Source organism: Dermochelys coriacea, chromosome 13 (assembly GCF_009764565.3).
Source record: "Dermochelys coriacea isolate rDerCor1 chromosome 13, rDerCor1.pri.v4, whole genome shotgun sequence".
NCBI classification, from domain to species: Eukaryota; Metazoa; Chordata; order Testudines; family Dermochelyidae; genus Dermochelys; species Dermochelys coriacea.
This window is the reverse complement of record NC_050080.1, coordinates 39,374,283-39,391,359: the sequence shown is the minus strand read 5'-3', so window position 1 is coordinate 39,391,359 and position 17,077 is coordinate 39,374,283. Positions and strand designations below refer to the sequence as shown.

The 17,077-nt window shown below is 49.0% G+C and overlaps 1 pseudogene; it reads left to right on the top strand.

Moving 5' to 3' along the window:
* Positions 1–478: 478 nt before the first annotated feature.
* Positions 479–5,060, top strand: LOC119842120 (annotated as a pseudogene).
* Positions 5,061–17,077: the final 12,017 nt, after the last annotated feature.

Sequence of the window (17,077 nt, the reverse complement as noted above, 5' to 3'; positions counted from 1 at the left end):
TTGCCAGAGGCTGGGAATGGGTGACAGGGGATGGATCACTTGATGATTATCTGTTCTGTTCATTCCCTCTGGGGCACCTGGCATTGGCCACTGTTGGAAGACAGGATACTGGGCTAGATGGACCTTTGCTCTGGCCTTTCCTATGTTCAGGCATTCCTGAGAGAGTCTCAATTTTATTGATACTGTCTGTGAATTGTTTATTGATACTGTCTGTGAATTGTTTGTATTTTAGGCCATTATTTGCCCTGCGGTTCATTTTGTGGTAGCCACTGCTCCAGTGCATAGACAACCAGTGACTTCATTGGATATTGGATCACACCTTAAGACCCAACAGACAAGTTCTACCTTGCTCGAGTTCTCCCTGCCGGTTTTTCTCCATTGGGTGAAACCTCCATGCAAATCCCTGACCCAGAGGGTTCTGCAGAGTCTCTGTCCAGGCCCTGTGGTCCCACCATCCTATCTTCACACAGCACCAGCTCCTGACATTACATGTGGGCTAAGCTGAGTGCATGGTTTCTCTGTGGTGTAAAGGGGACCCCTGTCCCCGAGGAGACATCGCCATGTACTGTTCGCTCACCCCCGTAATCTTTTATACCCGCCCTGGGGAACCCGCATGCAAATCCCTGCCCCTGGGGGTTCCTGGTTAAATCCAAACCCCTGGTTCTAGGAGCCTCAGTCTCTCCCCAGACACAAAACTGCCCGGTCCTGCCCCCTGGGGAGTTTTCCTCATTGAGTAAAAAGAGAATGAATTCGCTGTTGCTTATCCTTTCCCTGTTCTCTGCCCCCTGCCTGTGAGTGTCTCTGGGAGAGCGGGGGAGAAGGGAATTAGGGACAGATCCAGGGATTCAACAAGTGGCTAATTCTTCCCTTGCTTTGTTCCGCTTTTCCCAGGTGTCCTCTCTCAGGTGCAATTGGTCCAGGCCATCCCGGGAGCGGTGAAGCTCGGAAAGACCCACACAGTGACCTGCGCTGTCTCCGGGATCTTCATTCATACGCATTACTACTCCTGAATTGGGCTAGAGTAGCTGGGAGAGGTTTATCCCTATAACGGGGGCACAGGCTACCGCCCGTCTCTCCAATGCCGAGTCACCATCTCTGCAGACGCTTCCAAGAACCAGGTCTCCCAGCCCCTTCAGCTGCTCTCGCTGACCGCCGCAGACACCCCCACCTATTCCTACGCCAGTGACCCAGAGCAAAACAGGGACTGATACAAACAGGCGAAGCCTTTACTAAACAAAACAGAGAATCCGGAGTAGCAGAGATCGCTCAGCCCCCAGGACGCACAAGCTCTGAACTGAACTACGAGGAACATACAGAAGGACAGATTTTTTTAAAAGCACCTGTTTTCTCAGGAAATGTTTTCCCTTTGTTGAGCTTCCCCAACAATCATTTTTAAATTTAGTGACTGGGACCCTGGGAGGGTGGTTCGCTTTCCTCTGCAGCGTGGGGGGCGATTTGCCGGCTGGGATCATCTGGGTAAGTCTCACCTAACAGAAGAAGGCCACGCTGGGTCAGACCAAAGGTCCATCCAGCCCAGTGTCCTATCCTCCGACAGTGGCCAATGCCAGGTGCCCCAGAGGGAATGAACAGATAATCGTCAAGTTTTCCATCCCCTGTCGCCTATTGCCAGCTTATGGCAAACAGAGGCTAGGGACTCCCTCCTTGCCCCTAATCAGTTCCGGGCCATTGTATCAGCCTTGGGCATTGTTGGCATCTCTGACTCTTCTATCCTCTACCTGGGACACAAAACAGGCGAGCTGGCTGCGGGCTGAAATGATTTAGTTGTTTAATGCTTTAGTTGTTCAATACCGGGGTATGGCGGGGGGGGGGAGAGGGGCGGGAATCAGTGGCCTGTGATACCCATGAGGTCAGACCAGACAAGCTAATGGTCCTTTCTGGCTTCAAGAGCTACGAATCTAGGGACTAAATCAAAATATGTGCGTTAAAATTGTAAGAGGAATAGACACCGAAAGCTACATAGAAACAGACATGCAAAAGCTCTTTTGGCTGAAAGAAAATGTAGTGTAATAGAAATAGAGGGAAATGTGTGTGTGCGTTTGTGTGAGAGCGAATGTCTGTGTGTGTGTCTCTCTCTCTGTGTATTTACCTTTGGGGATCATCTGTGGCCATGTTTGTGTGTCTCTCTGTGCACTAAGAAAGTCCCTTTTCCTCCGGCGGGGCTGCAGTTTCTCTCGTTCGCTCGCGCTCTTCCCCACGAGCCAATTCCTCATCATTTTGACCCTGAGAAAGGGGAGCGGCCAGCCACGCTGTGAAATTAGCTAACGGCTGTGCTCTTGCTATGGAGTTTTACTTGGAAGTGCTCATACATGTTTACGAGCAGCTGTATACAAATGAAGATAGCGTATGTCCCATAGAGAAAAGGGAAGCACTGCTTAGCGAGGCCGCTCGTGGAGGGGCCGTGATGGGGCCCCCGGGTGCTTCCCCGAGGTACCTCCACTCTGCCCCCTCTCCCTGCCCCTCCCCACCTCCCTGGCTCTAGTCGCCTCATATTAGAGTGTCCTGCCACTAAAAGGGGTTCAAAGATAGACCGAAGCAGATAGAGAGGAAGATAATTTATCTGAAGTGTCTACAGAAATAGGATTAGGGTTATCGTTCGGGTTAAAATTAGAGGTTAGGGGCTCAGCTAGTGTTAGCATTAGGATTTAAGGTGAGCATCAGGTTAGGAGTAGGGTTAGAGTTAAGGGAAGGTTATGATTAAGGTTTAGGATAAGGTTACGTTATAAAATGAGATACCTGTTTTGATTAGTCTTTGAGTTTCGGTGGGGTGTAGAGTTGGGTTTAGGGTTATGGCTGGGGTTAGGGTTCCCTGAAGGATATTAAACAAAGATTTTTGGGGGGGACAACAGACCCAACATGATCCTGACTGGTCATAGGAACAGGGTTGGTATGAAATGAAATGAAATTAAATGAAATAGGTATGAAAAAATAATAAGGACTGTGAAATTAAGACATTAAACGCTTATCTATGTCTATCACCCACTGCTGCACCTGGCAGGAAATGAAAATATCCCACTCGTGCTGCAGGAATCCGCCGTGGGAGTCAGCAATAGAATTTCTGAGACCGTACGTGGATTGAACTGTAAATTATTTTATAACATTTCTCAATTCAAAGTCCCTGTGCACGGCTCATCAACCACCCGGTAAACCAGTAACCAGTAACTTTTCTGGGCAGGTTATGCCACAATATTCCACTAGGGCCATCTTGGAACCATCCCGTAAAACCTGGGGGGCTGGCCCCTGTCAGAAAGAGATGGACTCCAGGTCAGATCCTCTCCTGAAGTTTTCAGAGTAGCAGCCGTGTTAGTCTGTATTCGCAAAAAGAAAAGGAGGACTTGTGGCACCTTAGAGACTAACAAATTTATTAGAGCATAAGCTTTCGTGAGCTACAGCTCGCTGTAGCTCACGAAAGCTTATGCTCTAATAAATTTGTTAGTCTCTAAGGTGCCACAAGTACTCCTTCTCCTGCAGTTGTAATCTCTGTTTGTTTTTCACACCTTGAGGAACTCTGCCCAGAGAGCAATGGGGAGGGGTGAGATGGCCTGGATTTCTGTGACTCCCAGACGGGCTTTCAAGACAAAATGTAAGTAAAATTTAAGATGAATTATACAGAGAATGGGGGAGAGGAGAGAAGAAAGTCTCCCAACTCAGTTCCCTGAAACAGACTCACGCACTGACCTATCCTCACTCCACTCCGGTTGTTTGGGGCCCGCAAGGACGCTAGCGAGCGCGCGCGCGCACACGGCACGACTCCTTCCTTCCAGTAGAGGGCAGCACTCAAACACTCACCCCTTCTGTTTGAAACCACTAGTGAAACTACAGACTGTGTTTCACTAGTGGATTTCTGAGCATTGTGCGTCTGCGGTCCCGGCCCTTCTTCTTATCAACCCCAGCAGCTGCATCTCCCCTTGATCCCCAGTCCCCTCCATTCTCCCTAAACCGGTTTGTCAGCCTGTGGTACCTAAAACCAGCCTCCTTATCCCTGCAGTCGCGGCTCATCAGAAATTCCCAGGGGAGTCTAATTTCTATTGGCCGTGTCTCTGTATAGTTTCTATTTACTTTAAATGCCCAGCACATTTTGCAATAGCTGCTACTTCAGCGGAGAGACACCCACTGACTTCGATGGGCTTTTGGTCACAGTCTAAGAGAGAAATGGGCTCTGTGACTCTCCCACCCACCAGGCACCACGGCCTAGCTTGACTGCTCCCTGTTGGTTTATCTCCATTTAGTGATCTTGCCCGCACGGAGTTCTCCCGAGTCCCAGTCCAGGGCCCCGCCCTCTGGACCCTCTTTCCTACCCTCACACAACCACCTCCTGTCATTCTATGTGTGCTGAGCTGGGCACAGTGCCTCTCTATGCTGTAAAGGGGACATCGCCATGTACTGAGCACTCACCCCCTGCCGTCTCTTATACTACACTGGGGAACCCGCCTGCAAATCCCTCCCCGGGGGGTTCCTCTTTAAATACCAACCCCTGGTTCTACAGGAACCTCAGCCTCTCCCCAAACACAGAACTGCCCTGTCCTGCCCGCTTCCCTCATTCCATGAAAACGAGAATGAAATCTCTGTTGCTTTTCCTTTCCCTGTTCTCTGCTCCCACCTGTGAGTGTCTCTGAGAAAGGAGGGGAATAGGGGCAGATCCATAGATTTGTTCCGTGATTCATTCATTTCTCTCTTTGTTTCCCTTTCCCCAGGTGTCCTTTCCCAGGTGCAGCTGGTCCAGTCCGGCCTGGGCGCGGGGAAGCCCGGAGAGACCCTCAGTATCATCCGTAAAGTCTCTGATGTCTCCATCAGTAGCTACTATTGGAGCTGGGTTCAGCAGCCCCGTGGGAAAGGGCTGGAGTGGATGGGGTTTATCCGACATACAGTTAACGGGGGACCACAGAGTATGACTCGGTTTTCAAACCTCGTGTCACCATCACAAGGGACACCTCGAAGGACGAAGTTTATCTCCAGCTCCGCTCCCTGACAGCTGCAGACACCGGCACCTATTATTGTGGGCGGCACACACAGTGACACAGAGCAAAGCCGGGAATGACACAAAAAGGGGAAGCGAATATCTAAAGCGCCAGCCGACTGGAACATCAGTCAGTGCTCTAGGGGATGAGACAGACCGGGTATTTCCCACAGTGGGGTCTCAGAAGCCAACCCCGTTTCTCCCCGTACATCCCTTCCCTCCCCCTCCCTGCTCCTTCCACCAAGGGATTTTAAACACCCCGCTTCCCCCTGCTGCTCACTGAAATGTGCACCCAGAGACTCACTTAGACAGGGGTGATGGTTTGGGCTACTTCGTATTTTGGGCACTTATCCTCCTAAACCTGGGGGGCTGACCCCTGTCAGAGAGAGAGAGATGGATTCCAGGTCACAACCTCTCCTGCAGTTTTAGTCTCTGTTTGTTTTCACATCTTGGGAATTTGGGAGCCTGGAGACACACCATGGTCCAAATCTCCAGACGATGCTCAGCGACTGTTATCTCTCATTGGCCTCAGCTGGCACTACAGGCGGGTGTCACCACTGGGAACCAGGCTCTCTGTGTCTCCACCAGGCTCCTAAATTCAGAAACCACTTCAGGACATGTTGTCCCACGAGAGTAAATTTCATCATCACTCAGCACACACTGAGCGCTACCTGAAATGCATGGGAGCTGCAGGTGCCCAATACCTCCGAAAATCAGCCCCGACTTACGTGTCCTGAGAGGAAAGATGGCTTGAGAGAAAAGAAACTCAGCACATGCCATAGCCATAGGATGTGGGACTCCCCATTTCACCAGACAGGACCCCCAAGACACAGGCCTTCCAATTAGTTTATCCCACCTCGGTGAGACCACCTGCCATTTCCCAGACCCGCGGGTTCTCCTGACTCCCAGCCCAAGGCCCTGTCCTCAGTACCCGGCTTCCTACCCTCACACAGTCTCCTCCTGTCTACAGGTGCGCTGAGCTGAGCGGGTCTCTCCGGGTGTAAAGGGGGCACCTGTCCCCGAGGGGACATCGCCATGTACTGAGCGCTCACCCCTGTCATCTCTTATTCCCACTCTGGGGAACCCGCATGCAAATCCCTGCCCCCAGGGGGGTCATGTTTAAATACAAACCCCTGGTTCTAGGAGCCTCAGCCTCCCCACAGATATAAAACTGCCCGGTCCTGCCGGCTGGGGAAGTTTCCCTAATCGCATGAAAACAAGAATGAAATCTCTGCTTCTTTTCCTTTCCCTGTTCTCCGCCCCCATCTGTGAGTGTCTATGGGGCAGAAGCGGCATTTGGAACAGATCCATAGATTCTTTCGGTGGCTAATTCTTTCCTTGTATTTTTTCCCCAGGTGTCCTCTCTCAGGTGCAGCTGGTCCAGTCCGGCCCAGGAGCGGAAAAGCCCGGAGAAACCCTCACACTGACCTGCACTGTCTCCGGGTTCTCCATCACTACGCAGCATTACCATTGGCACTGGCTTCGGCAACCCCCCGGGAAAGGGCTGGAGTGGATGGGGTACGTGTATCCATACAATAGCGAGGAGACAGGCTACGCATCGTCTCTCCAAGGCCGAGTCACCGTCTCTGCAGACACCTCCAAGAACCTGGTCTCCTTGCAGCTCCGCTCGCTGACAACTGCAGACACCGCCATGTATTACTGCGTCAGGAGGAGAAATTACACAATGACACAGAGCAAAGCAGGGACTGGTACAGAAAGGAGAAACTATTTCGAGGCAGACATTGAGAGCGCTTTAATGCACCATGCATTGCATCAGCTCTCTGCCCCATAGGAATGTAAAACAGGGTTCGCTCGCTCGCTCTCTCTCTCTCTCTCACACACACACACGGTCAGATCTCAGTATAAAAGAGCTCTAACAGGTGCCCATTGCCACATTTGGAGGTGGAACTATCAAAAATTTTAATCCGGGTTAGAACTGGCAAAGAGCCAGCCTTCCATTTACACGCAGAACTGGATTTGAATTGACTTCAGCTTGTTGGTGCGGAGCTGCTGGGAAAATCTGACCCGGTCCCTGACGGTCACCAGGGGAGCTGTGTGCTGAGGAATTGCTAAGCTCTGGCCCGCATTCAGGTGACTACATGGGACGGGAGCACAAACTTGTGTAGAACCTGGGTGGGTAGTGAACCCTGGAATACGTGGCTCTGAGCGATTCGGAGAATGTGGTTCCTGGTGCGGGTTAGAAGGTGGAGAACATAGGAGCTCTCTCGTAGCCAGGTGCGGGATCTCCCTGGAGAGTGGAGCAGACTGTGCCATGCAACGGCTGAGTCTTCACGCAGTTACATATAGCGGGCTACGACCGATCCGGGCCTATTTACCTAGACTTCACGGGCAGGGAAGTGGGACAAAAACCTCAAATGCCAGGGTGAGCTGCAATACCTGGTAGCCAGCAATTCTTTCTTATCCACCGAGAGGGCAGCACAGTGAACATGAGCGGGTCCATCAAAAGAACCAAAGACTTGTGACCAGGGGGTTTAACAAAATCCCACATACCTAGGAATTGCAACAGCCCAGAGCGAGTTCTGGAGACTGCTGGAGCCAAATTGGCGATTCCTGGGTGCCAGAGGCCATTTATCTCTAATAAACAAACACTGTGGATGGAAGAGTCTTGGGGTTTCTCTCCTGGCTGCCTTTAGGTGGGAATGTAGAGGAGACCGGGGTGGGGGTGGGGAGAGAGAGAGAAATAATATATTTGATATAAGTCAGTGGTTCTCCAACCTTTTTACTGGTGACCCCTTTCACATAGGAAGCCTCTGACTGAGACCCCCGCTTATAAATTAAAAACACATTTTCATCTATTTAACACCATTATAAATGCTGGAGGCAAAGCGGGGTTTGGCTCGCGACTCGCCATGTAATAACCTCGCGACTCCCTGAGGGGTCGTGACCGCCAGTTTGACAACCCCTGTGTTAAGTGAAAGGGATTGGGGTGCAGGGTTGGTTAGATTAAAGAATGGGGTATAAATTAGGGCTGTCAAGCGATTAAAAATTAATTGCAATTAATCGTGCAATTAAAAAAATAATTGTGATTAATCACACGATTAATCATGCTGTTTAACAATAATAGAATAACTTTTGTTTTAAATATATTTGGGTGTTTTCTAAATTTTCAAATATATTGATTTCAGTTACAACACAGACTACAAAGTGTACAGTGCTCACCTTATATTTATTTTTATTACAAATGTTTGCACTGTAAAAAAAATTTTTTTAATTCACCTAATACAAGTACTGTAGTGAAATCTCTTTATCATGAAAGTTGAACTTACAAATACAGACTTGTGTACAAAACATAACTGCATTCAAAAATAAAACAATGTAAAACTAGAGCGCTTACAAGTTTACTCAGTCCCACTTCTTACTCAGCCAGTCACCCACACAAACTTGTTTGGTTACAATCTGCAGGAGATGATGCTGCCGGCTTCTTGTTTACAGTGTCACCTGAAAGTGAGAACAGGCATTCGCATGGCACCGTTGTATCTGGTGCTGCAAGATATTTATGTGTCAGACGTGCTAAAATTTTTATGTCCCTTCATGCTCCAACCGCCATTCCAGAGGACATGCATCCATGCCGATGTCGGGTTCTGCTCGATAACGATCCAAAGCAGTGAGGACTGGCACATGTTCATTTTCATCATCTGGGTCAGATGCCACCAGCAGGAGGTTGATTTTCTTTTTGGTGGTTCAGGTTCTGCAGTTTCCACATCAGAATGTTACTCTTTTGGTTTTAAATGATCTGTGGTAGTATTCGAATCAGAATTATTATCAGTGGCAATAGTAAAATAAGCAACAATTATATTAGCAGCAGCACATTTTGTAAATATTGTTTTTGGTCTCAGCATCTGGATTGTTAATGTGCTTTTACATCCTCAGGGGCTGGGGCTCAAGCTCCTCTGGTGGAGTCCGGAGGAGACATTAAGAAGCCCAAAAAGAAAAGGAGTACTTGTGGCACCTTAGAGACAAACAAATTTATTAGAGCATAAGCTTTCGTGAGCTACAGCTCACTTCATCGGATGCATTTCAAACAATCTCTGCGCCTCACCTGTAAAGGCTCCGGCTTTGATTTCAGCCAAGCCGGGGTGCACTGGGTCCGAAAAGCTCCCGGGAAAGGACTGGAGTGGGTCTCCGTGATTTTCTTCGATGGGAGTAAGGGATAGTACGCCGCTTCTGTCAAAGGGCGATTCTCCACCTCCAGGGACAACTCCCCAAACCTGGCCTATTTAGACTTGAGCAGCCTGAAGCCAGAGGACACCACCCCGTCTTTCCGTGCAGCATCACAGTGAGTGAAACCCGGTCTGAGCTGAGACAAGAACCCGTCCCCTGCAATGCCATGAGGCTGTTGCTCTTGGTGGGGCTCAAGGTCTGCGAGTTACAACGAGCCCAGCGAGGACAAAGGGAAGTGAACAAAGAAATCAGGGGGTTCGTGTCGTGTTCTTTCTCATGGTGAATTGCCGAGCAGCCCAGATAAGAATCCAAATGTTTAATCACAGACATTAATACGTTTATAAACACTCCTTCCTCCTGCTCTCCCCGGACACACTGTTGCATTCCATCCCCCCCGCCAAAAGAGAGAAACGCTGTAACTGATTTGGGGCCCCTCACCGGGGCATCTCCGCCCTTCGCACGCGGTTATTGCCTTTATACCCCCAAAGCCGCCAGGAGGCCGGGGAACTATCACAGCCCCTGGTTCAAAGACGGGGGGGGGGGGCTGAGGCAGAGAGAGATGGAGGCCGGGGAGTGGAAATGGGCCATTCAGGGTCCGGGCGGGGCGGTGGGGCAGAGATCACCCGGCCCCGGAATAGACCCCGCTCCGCTGCGCCTGGGGAAGTGGCACCGCCGGGACTTTCCAAAGCGGCTCGTGGGTTGTTTTCAGCAACTGCCCTGTGGAAATCCCAGCCCGGACCCTCCGCTGGTGTCAGTGGGTGGAGCGGAGACATCCCAACCCCCATGAAAGCGCCACCATGTCACAGAGTCACCATGGAGATAAAAGACCCGCCCCTCAGCCCCTGATGGCATCACTCAGCCCGGCGCTGGCCCGCAGGGCATTGGGGACAGTCACGTGACCAAGGGTTCTACGATCGGGGTCACTGGACTCTCTCACAGTCAAGCTGATGCAGAGGGAGAAGCTGAGCCGGGCTGCAGAGAGGTCGGGGTCAGGAAGGACAAAGAACGCGGCTCCCACTGAATAAGACAGGGCCCAATACTCCCCTGATCCTTCTGTGAAAGTCCCAACGTTAATTCAGTGTAGGGTTAAGATTCACTCTAGGTTCTGGATTAGAGGTAAAGTTTGAGATTACTAATAGGGTTAAATTTACAGACACCGTATACATTTGTGGTACAGGTTACAGTTAAAGGTTAGTGTGACAGGTCATGTTTCATAGTAGGGTCAGATTTAGGATTAGGGTTAGTTTACACCTTCAAGGTTAGAGTTAGGGCAAATGTTAAAAATTAAGATTATTTGTTACCAGTGGAATTAGGGTTACAGTACATATTTTGGTGTGTGTTCAATTAAGTGTGAAATTTTGGGTCAGGCTTTATCTGTATCGTTAGGATTGAGGTTGGGCTTTAGTGTCTGTTTCCAGGTAGGGATGAAGGTGAGGGCAAGTATTAAAAGTCAGGGGTAGAATTTACATGTAGGGTTAGAATTATGTTGAGGGATGAAGTCAGGATTTAGTGTTAGAACTAAGGTATTCTTTTAGTTTTGAGATTGAGACCAATACCAAGATTAAGGTGGGGGGTTTACCTTAGGGTTTGCGTTAGATGTGGCAGTTAGGGAGGGGATGAAGAAGACGCTAATTGGAGTCCTTGTAGTCAGATAGGAAGCTCTAATCCAGTGGTGCTAGCACCTTGATTGTAAGAGAGGTGGTACCACATGGATACATCGCCAGCCCCTCTCTCAGCCACACAAAGAAAGTGAGTGTGCTCCAGGAAATAATGGTTGCGTCTTTAACATCCCAAAGTGTTTACTACTGAGCCCTGGTCTACACTACAAGTTTAGGTCAGATTTAGCGGTGTTAGATCAGTTTAGCCCTGCACCCGTGCACCCTAAAAAGTCATTTTTTCTGACTTAAAGGGCTCTTAAAACCAGTTTCTGTACTCCTCCCCAACGAGTGGATTAGCGCTGAAATCAACCTTGCTGGGTCCAATTTGGGGTAGTGTGGATGCAATTTGACGGTATTGGCTCCGGGAGCTATCCCAGAGTGCTCCATTGTGACTGCTCTGGACAGCACTCTCAACTCAGATGCACTGGCCAGGTACACAGGAAAAGCCCCCCAAACTTTTGAATTTCATTTCCTGTTGCCCAGCATGGCGAGCTCTTCAGCACAGGTTACTATGCAGTCCCAGAATCACAAAAGAGCTCCAGCATGGACTGAACGGGAGGTACTGAATCTGATCACTGTATGGGGAGACAAACCCTTGCTGGCAGAACTCCGTTCAAAAAGACTAAATGCCAAAATATTTGAAAAAATCTCCAAGGGCATGAAGGACAGAGGCTATCACAGGGACCCGCAGCAGTGCCATGTGAAACTTAAGGAGCTCAGGCAAGCCTACCAGAAAACCAGAGAGGTGAACGCCCACTCGGGGTCAGAGCTCCAGACATGCCGCTTCTATGATGAGCTGCCTGCCATTCTGGGTGGTGCCCCTACAGCTACTCCAGCCCTGTGCATGGACTCCATCAATGGACCCTCACACAACAGGGATGTGGATTTGGGGGAAGAGGAAGATGAGGAGGAGGAGGAGATTGAAGCACAGCAAGCAAGCGGAGAAACCGTTTTCCCCGACAGCCAGGAACCGTTTCTCACCCTGGATCTAGTACCCTCCCAACCCACCGAAGATGGGCTCCTGGACCTAGAAGGCAGAGAAGGGACCTCTGGTGGGTGTACCTTTGTAAATATAATACATGGTTTAAAAGCAAGCATGTTTAATTATTAATTTTCCCTGAAGACTTGGGATGCATTTGCGGCCAGTACAGCTAGTGGAAAAGTCTGTTAATGTGTACAGGGATGGAGCGGAAATCCTCCAGGAACATCTCAATAAAGCTCTCCTGGATGTACTCCCAAAGCCTTTGCAAAAGTTTTCTGGGGAGGGCAGCCTTATTCTGTCCTCCATGGTAGCACACTTTACCACGGCAGGCCAGCAGTACGTAGTCTGGAATCATTGCATAACAAAGCATGGCATGGCATGGGCCCAGTGTTTGCTGACATTCAAGCAAAATCCATTCTTTATCTCTCTGTGTTATCCTCAGGAGAGTGATATCATTCATGGTCACCTGGTTGAAACAGGAGAATTTTATTAAGGGGACATTCAGAGGTGGCCGTTCCTGCTGGACTGTTTGCCTGTGGCTGAACAGAAATCATTCCTGCTGTTAGCCATGCAGTGCAGGGAAGGGTGAATCAGTCCCAAAGAATTGTGGGTGAAGCAATCATCCCAGAGAAGTGTGTGTGTGTGTGTGTGTGTGTGTGTGTGTGTGTGTGTGTGTGTGTGTGTGTGTGTGTGTGTGTGTGTGTGTGTGTGTGGTGGGGGGGGTGGTTAGTTGGGTTTGTGCTGCACGTTAACCCAACAACCGCAGCCCCTCCTTTTAAATGTCCAACCCATTTTAAAGGGCCAACCCAATGGGTGCTTGGTATGTGAAATGAGGGTGCTGCTGTTTGAAACCATTCCCAAATGTTAGGAAGGTTAAAGAAGCCAAAAGACTGTGGCTTACCATGGCTGCCTGCAAGCCAAATTCTGTTGCCTGCCAGCCCTGCATGTGTGATCTCTCACACCATACCGCAGGCCCTCAATATAAGAGGCAAAATGCGACCTTGTAAAGAAAGCACACGTGCTATGTAATGTTAACAGCTTGGTTCACGGTGAAAGAGTCTACCCATTGTTCTCTAAAACGTCTCTTTTTACAGACTAATCTCCCTTTTTTCCCTCCCGCAGCTGCAAATGTTTCATCACTCCATATAACATCTCCATCCCAGAGGCTATCAAAGATTAGAAGCCAAAAAAAATGCACTTGCGATGAAATGTTCTCTGAACTCGTGCAGTCCTCCCACGCTGAAAGAGCCCAGCACAATGTGTGGAGGGAGACAATGTCAGAGCCCAGGAAAGCACAAAATGAACACAAGGACAGGAGGGATGAGTGAGAGAAGAGGTGGTGTCAGTGTGATGAGAGGAGGTAGGATGCAATGCTGAGGCTACTGGGGGATCAAACTGATATGCTCCAGCATATGGTGGAGCTGCAGGAAAGGCAGCAGGAGCACAGACCACCACTGCAGCCCCTGTGTAACCAACCACCCTCCTCTCCAAGTTCCATAGCTTCCTCACTCAGACGCCCAAGAACGTGGTGGGGGGGCCTCTGGGCACCCAACCACTCCACCCCAGAGGACTGCCCAAGCAACAGAAGGCTGGCTTTCAATAAGTTTTGAAGTGCAGTGTGGCCTTGTCCTTCCCTCCTATCCCCCTCCACCACCCCACCCGGTGCTTCCCTCTTCCCCCACCCCTCACCGCTACCTTGGCAGTTCTCCCCCATTTGTGTGATGAATTAATAAAGAATGCATGAATTTGAAACAACAGTGACTTTATTGCGCCTGCAAGCGTGATCAAAGCGGGGAGGGGAGGGCGGTTGGCTTACAGGGAAGTAGAGTGAACAAGGGGTGTGGGTTTTCATCAAGAAACAAACAGAACTGTCACACCATAGCCTGGTCAGCCATGAAACTGGTTTTCAAAGCTTCTCTGATACACAGCGCGCCCTGCTGTGCTCTTCTCATCACCCTGGTGGGAGGGGGGCAGCCTGACAACATGTACCCATATCCATCCGCGACAATGTTTTTTGCCCCATCAGGCATTGGGATCTCAACCCAGAATTCCAATGGGTGGCGGAGACTGCAGGAACTGTGGGATAGCTACCCACAGTGCAATGCTCCAGGAGTCAATACTAGGCTCAGTACTGTGGACGCACTCTGCCAACTTAATGGTCTTAATGGATTTAAGTGGGGACACACACAATCGACTGTATAAAATCGCTTTCTAAAAAATCGATTTCTATAAATTTGACCTAATTTCATAGTGTAGACATACCCTGATGAGGGCGCTAATCAACAACGGACTGCAAGACACACAATGATGAGAGCAGCACAGAGAAAGTCTCCCAGACGATCAATATTTGGAGACGGGTATAGTTTCATAATCGGTTTAATTCACTCTCCCTGTAATTCCTCTGAGCATCAGACACTGTGTTGGCAATATTTATTCTCTCTCCCCTTTTTTTCTATTCCAAACACACAAACAAAACAGACATTAGTAGAGAAAAATACACAAACACACATAAGCACATACAGTCTACACAAAAAACACATAAGTAAACATACAGAGGAAGCATAAAGACACATATGCAAACACATAAATATTCACAATCACTCAAAAAAACAAAAACAAATACACACCTACGCACACAAAATCAAGCCCAAAGACACAAATAAATGCATCCTGACACATATGTAGACACATAAACACACTTACAAAAAGATACATCCATAAACACACAGAAAACTCTCACATGAACACATATAAACCCAAACACACAAATGGACACATACATACAATTATTGTATGTATCAAACATAAAGAGAATGGACCAAATTCTCCTGGCAGTCACATTGCTTTAAATACTGGACTCCTGGAGCCGGGGTTCTATCACCACCTCTGCCAGGGAATTCCTAGCCCACCTTGGCTATATCCCTGTGCCCCACTCTGGGATATTTTTTTTTAAAAAAACAGAGATAATGGTTTGTGTTCTCTTAAGAGTTGCATTGAGGGTAAGGCTTTGTCTTTATTGTTAGCTCAGAGGCAGCATTTAGTGTTAGGTTCCGGATACTAATGTAGAGTTAGGGCTAATATTTGAAGTCAGGGTTGGAAGTTACATCTCGGGTTACCGTTCAGTTCTGGGGTAGAGTTAATGTTCTAGGATTAAGATACACGTTAAATTTTAAATTGAAGGCAAAGGTTAGAACTCACCTTTAGGGTTAGGATTAGGATTGGGAGCTAAATAAGGGGATAAATAAAGTAAGGATTTCATCTGCGTAAATTGAGGTCGGAATCTCAAGTGCAGTTGTGTTAGCAGCCCGGTTGTGAGAAGGATGGTCCCAGCCCTTCTCTCTCAAACTCACACGAAGAACCTGAATTCGCGCGAGGAAATACAGGGTGTCCCTTATATGGAGCGGGACATGCAAAGAGCGCTCGGAGATTCCTGTTTAAATCTGTCTCTCTCTCTGCCCAGGCTGTACCCGGAGAGACAATCCTCAGCCCCCTGGGTCTGTGGAGTTACCAGCCAATCCCTCGGAGAACTTTCCCTGCCAATACCAGGGACAATGAGGCTTTGGTTACACCTCGTTCTCGTTGCAGCAGCTCTGGAAGGTATTTTCTCCCTTTCCGTGTGTTGTGGAAGCAGGGCATTATTGTGCTATTTCCCGAGATACGAATGTTGTCTTTATTCCCAGGTGCCTGGTCCCAGACGCTGGTGGAGTCCGGAGGGGATGTGAAAAAGCCCGGAGACTCTCTGCGCCTCTCCTGCAAACCCACCGTGTTCTCCTTCAGCAGTCCTGGATGGGCTGGGTCCGCCAGGCTCCTTGGAAAAGACTTGAACCCATGGGGGCGATATACACTACCTTGATTCAGTGAAAGGGCGATTCACCATCTCCAGGGACAATCCCAACAACCTGATGTATCTGCAGATGACCGGCCTGAAACTCGAGGACACCGCCCGGTATCATTGTGCGAGACACACAGTGAGGGGAAGCCGCTGTGAGCGCAAACAAAAACCTCCCGTTACGGTCAGTAGGGAAAGTGCCAGCTGGTGAGAGCCTGACACTCCGGGACCTGGAAACTGAAAAGAGAAAGCAACGTGTTCATTGCAAGGTGCCCTCCTCTAGCCAAATCTAGCGTCACAGCGCACAGATCCATGGACCGGTCCGCACCTGACTGAAAAGGGCTGTACCTGGATCTTTCCCCTTAATTTTTCATAAATTCTATGCTCAAATAAAGACTCCCATTCTACAAGCTCTTAAAATCAGGGGGGATAAAACACGAGAAACAATACCAGAAACCCTGAAAGCCAGAGCAAGGCACGGGGCTACCCCCAATGATGCTATCGATCATTGTGTATTTGTGTAATATTTGCTTACAGGTATTAAACAACGTACATAAGTAATGGACTCCCTGCCCTGCACACTGTCTCAGGTCTATGGGCCTCATCAAACAACGCCTATCCATCCGGTCTGAGAACCTAGGGCCATGTCACATAATGCATCTCTTGTGCATTCAACTTCCTCTCGCAGTATAATTCCATTAACCCACATGTATTTAAACTGAAACCCTGCTAAAGATGGATTTATATGCATATTTCACCCAGGGAGGTTGGAGGTTGAAAGGGGCTGTCAGCAGGTGCCCTAGGTAGGCGGGCTCACTCTATCCAGGTATGGGCAGCTCCTCGGTACTAGTTGTTGAGATTTTACCAGATGATGTTGCTAGATAAATTCCATAGATCAGACTTGCCCAAGGAAAGGACTGAATTCAGGCTTTGTCTCTCAGAAATCTGTGACCTGATGTTTTGTTTTCATAACTAATGTTATAAAAGACCCGAATGGATCTATGTAGCTATCTGTTATCTGTCCCCATTCACACCCACCATTCTCCGGGTGACCAACACTTGCCCGGTTTCACATTAGGGCATCTGCCACCTTCAGGGAGATAAATACATTTTGGGGCTGATCCCCTATCATTTCAATCGATTCTGAAAATTTCCTCTGACTTTACTGAGCTTTGGACAAGGCCAAAAGGAAGGACAATCGTTCTGGGGTCAGAGCCTCACAGAAGTGAATTCTGGAGGCTCCACGGATCCCAAGGCTGCTACCCCGACTGACGATAGCTGGTGTTCTGGCCCAGTTATTCAAACGGATTAAAACATTGGTACCAGAAGGAATCAAGCGATACAATAAGATGAAGGCCAGGCACTCACCCAATTGAAACCGCAAGCCTCATTTAAATGGGTAGTCTATCTATATCTGTACGGATTTGTTCGGTACCCAACAACTATCAGGC